This window comes from Neovison vison, chromosome 8, assembly GCF_020171115.1.
Source record: "Neovison vison isolate M4711 chromosome 8, ASM_NN_V1, whole genome shotgun sequence".
Lineage (NCBI taxonomy): Eukaryota > Metazoa > Chordata > Mammalia > Carnivora > Mustelidae > Neogale > Neogale vison.
The window spans coordinates 78841232-78849261 of NC_058098.1; the positions used below are offsets into that span (position 1 = coordinate 78841232).

Consider the following 8030-nt stretch of genomic DNA (forward strand, 5'->3'; position numbering starts at 1 on the left):
TTTGGGATGACCCATTCAGTCCATAATAATATGTGATATAAATGAGGTTTATGTCTCATATTTGGAGAAGCGAATATAGACAGGGCAGTGAATGAAGACAGATGTAGACAGGGTTATCATTTTTTTAAAAAAAGCAAGACATAAACATTGATTTCTTAATGTTTTTCACATTAGCTGCATTTATGAGTTTTAAACATATCTGATCTTATAGGCTGTTCATTGAAACTCAAGTAATCTACATAACACAACAAAAGATTAAATCAAAGATGTCAATAGTTCAAGTGGACTTGCAAGTGCACATTTAACAAAAAGTCGTGTACTTTTGTAAATCTTAATGGCACCTTAAAATAATAATCAACCATTGAAAAATACTGCCCTCCAAATGTTAACTGCAAACTTTTTGCCTTGGATTAAATCACCTTTTGTCTAATTACCAGCATGCCTCAGTTTTGTATTGATGTGTGTTTAATAGGCTGAAAAATCACATCTGTTTTATTACTATATCCATTACAGTAGAATTAAAGAATGTGGTTTCTTTTTTTGGTACACATTTAGTTTTATTGTAACAAAGCAACTTGCACACCTTTAACGTTTAAAACTGAGCATCATCTTTCCTTTCCAGTGAAACAAAAAGAAAATTTAAAAATAAACAGGAACAAAATTACAATAGAGAATGTCAATTCCAAATAAGATCCTGTAAGTTCTGCTGATTCTCCCATCAAGTGGCAGGGCTCAAGTCATCATTAGGAGAGAGTTTTATTTTAAAAGTGTCATCTGAGGGACGCCTGGGTGGCTCAGTTGGTTAAGCAGCTGCCTTCGGCTCAGGTCATGATCTCAGCGTCCTGGGATCGAGTCCCACATCGGGCTCCTTGCTCGGCGGGGAGCCTGCTTCTCCCTCTGCCTCTGCCTGCCTCTCTGTCTGCCTATGCTCGCTCTCTCTCCCTCTCTCTCTGACAAATAAATAAATAAATAAAATCTTAAAAAAAAAATAAAAGTGTCATCTGAAACTGCAAGGATGTCCGTTAAATATCACAATTAAACATGCCAAAGGAGTAGCCATGTTGTCAAAATGCCCACTTAACCCACCCAAACATCTCAAACCCACCCTTTGTTGACTTTCTATAACCCCATTTTTTAAAGTTTTTTTTAAATTATTTTTTTTAAACAAGAGAAAGTAGACAGGCACATGTTGGTAAATGCTAACTGTCCATATTCACATAGAGACACAGTGTAATCTCTGAGCCCAATATACAGAGAAAGGAGGAAAAAAGCTAGAATTCTATGCCCTACTACACAGGGGCCTGGCGCCCTCCAGCTTCCAGCAGAGCTAAGGGACCAGAAGGTTTTTCTTCTTTCCCACAGAGCACGGTGGTGTTGATTCCATAAAGTTTTTGTTTTTGTTGAGACAGGAAGGGAAAAAAATGAATTTGGAACAAAAAGGGGTAGAGATTCTTTTCCCACTGTGTTCTGCTCAAGGTATTTCCCCCCAAAATAAGCTGAGAACCGTGGTATAAAGGGAGAGAAAAAGGAGACTTTGAAAAATAGGGTGAATGAGCACAAGTGGAGAAAAGAAAAAGAAAAAGGAAAAAAAAAAAAAAAAGACAGCAACTTGCTCCCAGAGACTGAAGAAAATTAAAAAAGGAAGGTTGGGATCCATCAGTGTTCCATCGGTCATCTTCTCCTTCATCCTGCTCTCCTTCCTCCCCCTCATCATCACCTTCATCTTCTTCACCTTCACCCTCATCTCCTTCTTCATCAATATCTTCTGATCCTTCATCATCATCATCATCATCATCTTCTTCTTCTTCTTCTCCTTCCCCTTCTTCATCATCCATATGGGGAACCCAGTAGTACTGTATTGGGTTTGGCCAAATAGCATCTTTGCTGACCTCTCCTAAGTCATCTGTGCCTGCATCCTGCATCAGAACAGTCAGTAAACCAGGTGAAGAAGCTCTCTGGTGCCTCATGCTGTCTCTCCCTGCTGGCTTTATTCTGTGTTTGACTTGAACGTTTCATCAAATCCTTTCCAGATTTCCATTTGATTTCAGTGGACTTTGAAGACGGATCACCACTCTCATTCAGATGAAATTCTTTGGAGAGAACTTTATTTTTGAAGTAAGGGTTTTCATAAAAATAAAAATCTATTCTGTAACCTGATTTAATATCTTCAAATTCTGTCACTTCAACTCTTGTCAAATAATGCAGCGTCTCTTCATCCTCCTCCCCAAGCAGTGCAGACACTTGTGGGTGGTTGACAAATGTTGTCACCCAAAAATTGGGGATTTGGGCGATCAATTCCGACCTCTTCTGAAAAAATGGTTGGCGGAGTTTGTTATATTTCTGTTCTACTTTCAAAATCTCCTCACTGGCTTGTTCATTAAGTCTGTCTATTTCATTTTGTACTTCATCAATATGTTCAATTGTTTCTTGCTGTTCTTTTTCTGAGGTCTTGTCGGCTGGGTTATGGTTGGAGTTGAGCTCCTTTTTACTGACTTTGGCTGCCGGCACCAACTTGGTGCTGCTCCGGGGTCGGGGTGGGGATGGGTTTGGGGGTGGGGGTTGGGGGTGGGAGGGGAGGCAAGAATGTGGTTTCTTAAGGTAACATTTGCTGTCAGTAAATTTTAAATCTGGGTCCAGGCTAGTTTTTGTTTTGTGTATGAGGTCCCTCCGCCACCACCACCAGAAGATCCATTTATTGAAGTGACAAGATACTAGAATAAGCTATCATCTCTAGGAAAATAGAAAATATATTGGTGTTGGATTTTGACTCTATCCGCTTCTTGCTTATCTACCTATCCATCTAGGGTTTTTCAGAGTAAAAAACAAAAGTTTAAATAACATTATGCTTGATTAGTTACATGAAAGCAAACCTGGATTTTAATATAACTCTCAGCTTCAAATGGGTCATAATGCCTTGTCAGTTTTTGTCTTGACACGACTGAACAGCGCACTCACAATAACAATAAGACAGATTCCCTTCATCTTAATCACAAACAGAACCTTCACAAAATGTTTAATGAATTCTTGGATCAGAGCTAGAAAATTATAGGGACTATTTTGTTTATCCACAATCCCACCTCAAAATGTTTTCTTTATAATCATTAACATGGGAATAATGCAGTAGCTCAGAGTAACACAGTAAAGTATGACTGAGTAATGATTGGAAAGCACATGTGAAAAAGATCTGACAATTCCAGGGGTGCCTGGGTGGCTCAGTGGGTTAAAGCCTCTGCCTTTGGCTTGGGTCATGATCCCAGAGTCCTGGAATCGAGGCCCACATTGATCTTTCTGCTCAGCGGGGAGTCTGCTTCCTCCTCTCTCTCTCTGCCTGCCTCTCTGCCTACTTGTGATTTCTATTTGTCAAATAAATAAATAAAATCTTTTTAAAAAAATCTGACAATTCTGTAAATAGGGAAGCATACCACCTAAAAAAAACTAAGTGTGGGTGCCCCTAGGTGGCTCAGATGGTTAAGTGTTTGATTTCAGCTCAGGTCATGATCTCAGGTCCTGGGATCAAGCGTAAGGCTCCGTGCTCAGTGGGGAGTCTGCTTCTCTCTCTCCCTCTTCCCCCATCATGCTCTCCTTCTCTCTCTCTCAAATACATAAATTTTAAAATAAAATAAAAATTTAGTTTGGAAAAATCTTTTCATTCTTTTGAGACACAGTATAACAGGTAGAATTATAACCAGATTCTCAATCTCATTGACGTTTGTTATTATGGTATTTTCCAATTAAAATTTATACCCCCTATATATTAGGAAAAAATATATAAAAATCATACATAATTCCACCACTCAATGTTCATTCAATTCATGTATTAACATGGAGATATCTACCATGAACAATTTATGTACATCTTTCCTGTTTTCAAAATTGGAATTGTATGGCATAATTTTAGAATGCTGTATTTGCTTAATAATCTATTATAAACATTCTCTTATTATTACATTTTAATTAAATACAACTCTATCATATGGATATATCATAATTTATTTATCTAGTATCCTTATTGCTGAGCATTTAAGTTATTTGCAATTTTCTGTTATTTCAATTAACATTGCCTCAAGCATCAGCTCATAAAATTTGATTGTATGTAAGTTATTTTTCTTGTGAGAGGTTCCTGAAAATGGAAGTTCGGGGTTAAAGACTATGAATATTTATATGGATCTCAAGAACTGTGGGTTTTCAGAAAGACGTACCATGTACCATTTTACATTCCTATTGGTAACCTGAAAATACTCCTTTCTCCATACTTTTGCTAACACAGCGTTATAGGGTTTTTTTTTGTTTGTTTGTTTGTCAATTTGATAGGCAATGGGCATGATATATCATCCTTCTCTACTTATAGACTTACCTCTGGGCTTAGATCAGAAAGTAGAATATGGAAGTGGAGAAGGAAGACTTAGCAATTTGGCTCTAAAGACACATTTTAGATTGATGTCTTTTCATTAGTCCATTCGACAAATGTCTTTGAGTGCCTCTTCAAACAAGGAAAATAAGATGTAAAATTCATATCTGACATCTTAGTAGTAATCCTTAGTTGATGGCGCATTAGTACCATGGTTCACGCCAAGATGCTCTCTCATTCTGTCATTTCCCTCCCTTCATCCAGATCCCCACTCCTTTTCTCTGCTCCTCCATAAGCACCTATTCTATGTTATGTGTAACATAAATAACGGATATGCTTGCTTCCTTGGAGCATATATAGTGTTATGTGGTTTGGAGAATATGTGTTTTCTAATTTACATAAATTGTATTCATAAATGTTGTTATCTTACATTTTCCACTCTAAAACATTACATTAAAAGCAAATTAAACTCAGTCTTATTGTTGTGAGCATGTTTAGATTTTTCCTGTAATTGCAGCCAAAGAGTCCATGGTGTCCACCTGAGGTCCCAAGAAGGAAATTGTGCTTGATTCATTATTCTGAGAAGCAAATGCACATTTATGAGTTGTTATTTCTTAAATAAAGGAGATCATGATGAATTATGTGGCTACATGTGTTTATAATGAATCTCTAAGTTTCTAAGATGGCTGCAAGACCTTTTAGTAATGTTTAAATTGGTAGCACCCCCTTACAACATCAGTGTTCCTGGGAAGAGTAGGACTGTTCTGTCCATCCTGAATTTATGCCAGTGGGGCATGTGAAGCACGCCACTGACTTGAGGTGGGGGCAGTTGGAGTCATATTGTGGTTTCTCATGCCCCCCACCCACTATGGGACACTGCAGCTATGAACATAAGGTTACCTCACCTAGTCTTGTATCTTCAGCATCATTCACAATGTCTGGCACATAGGAGGCATTCAAAAAGCATTTGTTGAGTGGATGAATGAAAAGGAATCACTCTGAGATGAATCTTAGAACAATAAGATAGGGAGACAAAAACCTTTATTGCCCAAGCAGTGAAGGATTTCCAAGGAAACAGCTCATAGTTCATGATATAGAAAATCACCCATGTCTTGTTCTCCTTTCCTTCTTGAGCATGTAGAATACTACACTTCCTAGCTCTTTTGCAACTAGATAAAACTGTTTGACTCCCTGTAGCTGATGCACTATGCAGGAAACTGGTCTGTGCCATCCCTCTATCCCAGGCGGGTTAGAGCTGGTGTGTCAGTTCTAAACTCTCTCTCCCCTTTGCTGGCCCCGGAGGTCACGTGTTCCAGATCACTCCGTTACAAGATGGTAAAACATTAAAGAGCATCAGACTCTGGGTCAGTGTGGCGAGAGACCACCTCCCTCCCACTCTTTGCTAATCCACACGGGGAGGGGGTTATGTCTGAAGCAGTGTGGCCAGGGAAGCCCTTCTGGAGGTATTCAAGTTGAGACCAGAAATCCTGAGGGAGTGAGGTACCTGGAAGAGGAGTATTCTGAGCGGAAGGGGCAGCACGGGCAAAGGCCCAAATGTGGGACCAAGTTCAACATATTAAAGGAAGGGGGACAAAGTGAGTCTAGAGCAGAGTGAATGAAAGGGAAAGTAACAGAGATAAGGCAAGACAGATGACCAGAGGTGGGGAGAACAGGTCGGAAGTCCTGATAGGTCATTCTAAGGACTTGGGCTTTCTCTCTGAGTGACGTGGGGGTATTGAAGACTTCTGCACGTTGGAGTGACATGATCCGACTAGTCTGGTTTAAGAATAGACTCGGGGTGGCAAAAGGAGGAGGTGGGCTGTGCAGTTAGGGGCTGTGGCAGTAATCTAGGCAGGGAGTGATGCTGGCTTGAATTGGGGTGATAGCAGTAGGAGCCATGCGAAGCAGCCAAAGTCTAGGTATATTTTGAAGGTAGAGCCATTAGAACTGCAGATGATTAGAGGAGGGGTATGAGAGAAAAAGTCAAGAATGAACCTATGGCTTTTGGCCTATGTCGGTGGGAGAATGGAGCTGCCATTTGCTGAAACGGGGGGTCCACAGGGCGCGCAAGACTGAGAGTCTGCCAGGAGCCCAGGTCTGGACCGTCTACGTTTAAGGCAGTCACTGGACATGCAAGTGTGCATGAAGGGAGGCTGTGCCAGGTGAAGCTGGCCAGGCAGCTGGACTGGGGATGGCAACAAGGATGATGACTCTTTTCCTTTTTATTTTTATTTATTTATTTATTTATTTTGATGACTCTTTTCCTAGGAGACTAAGGTCCAGGTTCTCTAAGTGGAGGCTCAAGTACTAAGGGCATTTGGGACCCCAGTCCATGGTGTCTGTTGGGTAGGCTGGCCTGGAACCAAGTTTCCAATCACTGTGATTAAGCTGTGTTTCTACCAGACTAGCTTTTGATCTAGCAGCAAATGCATCTCTAGATGACAACCATCCATTTGGCTATCCAAAGGCCAGAAGTTCATTCACACTCTGTGCCTGAAATGTCATCTGAAAGCCCCATTCTCGAAGCTTCTCTGTCCTTGGATCTGGGCTCATTTCCAGGTTTTTAGATCTCAGGGACAGACTCTGAAAGTATATTTTAAGGCAAGGCAGTTCGTGCTTATTCCTCCAGAATAAAAGATTCTGTTTCCACATCAGAGTCATGTTTGGTTTCTAAACCTGTTACCATAGCAAGGACTGTGTTCTCCAGCTCTCCCTGGTGGCACTGTTTATATTTCTTAGCGGACAACATGTAAACCTTTTTTTCCACTCACTTGGAACTGCCATTTATTCCAACTGTTTGCTTCATGAAACATTTATACATTGTACACGTGAGTCTTCAACAGGGAACTCTCTTCTTTTTGGAGACACGATAAAGGTAGCATTTGTTTGCTTCCCACTGCCAGTCCTCAACTATGGCTGTCCTGGCACAGCACGTTCCACTCCTCATGGTTGCACATGCGCTGAGACTTGACAGCAGTTTGGCCGTTGCTGGTAAACAATGACTCACGCCATATGCTATGGTTCTGTCCAAGGGCCATTGCTGGACTCAGGACTCAGTGAATGTTTTGTCAGTGGTTATTTCTGTTTATCTCCCTGTTTGTTTATTTTCTTCCTTTGTGGGCTTAATTTTTAAAATTTTTATTGTTTGGTCCTCTTCCTGCTGTTTTAGATTTCCTCTCTTCTCTCATTCCTCACTGAGGGGGAAGTGGATGTGTTGTACAGACCCACCAGTCCAGGGGAATTTCTGTGCTTCCCTCAGCGGAAGGAAGAGTTCAACATTGTAGCCTTGATCCTCCCTAAGTCATAGAACTCAGATGCTTGTCTGGGGAACCCTGGGTAAACCATTAAAGAGCGGCTACATTCAAACAAATCGTAAGGTAGAATGCACTTTGTTGGGGCATTCTGTGGAGCCCAAACCATGATTGGTTTAGAAACTATGATGGGATTGAGGGAGCCACAAAGGCGGGACTACAGTGTTCCTGGTTGTGGAGAAGAGGATATTTCTGACAGTGGTCTTTCACATGGAGGGAAGTTCACTGTGTGTGTGTGTGTGTGTGTGTGTGCATGAGAGTGCCCACCTGATAGGCTGAGGGGGAGTGGAACGCAGCCTGTGGTCCGCCATGCACCCTGCTTGTGATGGTTAATTTTGTATGTCAACTTGCCTGGGTGATTATGCCCAGGT

The 8030-nt window shown here is 40.9% G+C and overlaps 1 pseudogene; it reads right to left on the reverse strand.

Annotated features, from left to right (window-relative positions):
* Positions 1–1289: 1289 nt before the first annotated feature.
* On the reverse strand, positions 1290–7097 carry LOC122915429 (annotated as a pseudogene).
* Positions 7098–8030: the final 933 nt, after the last annotated feature.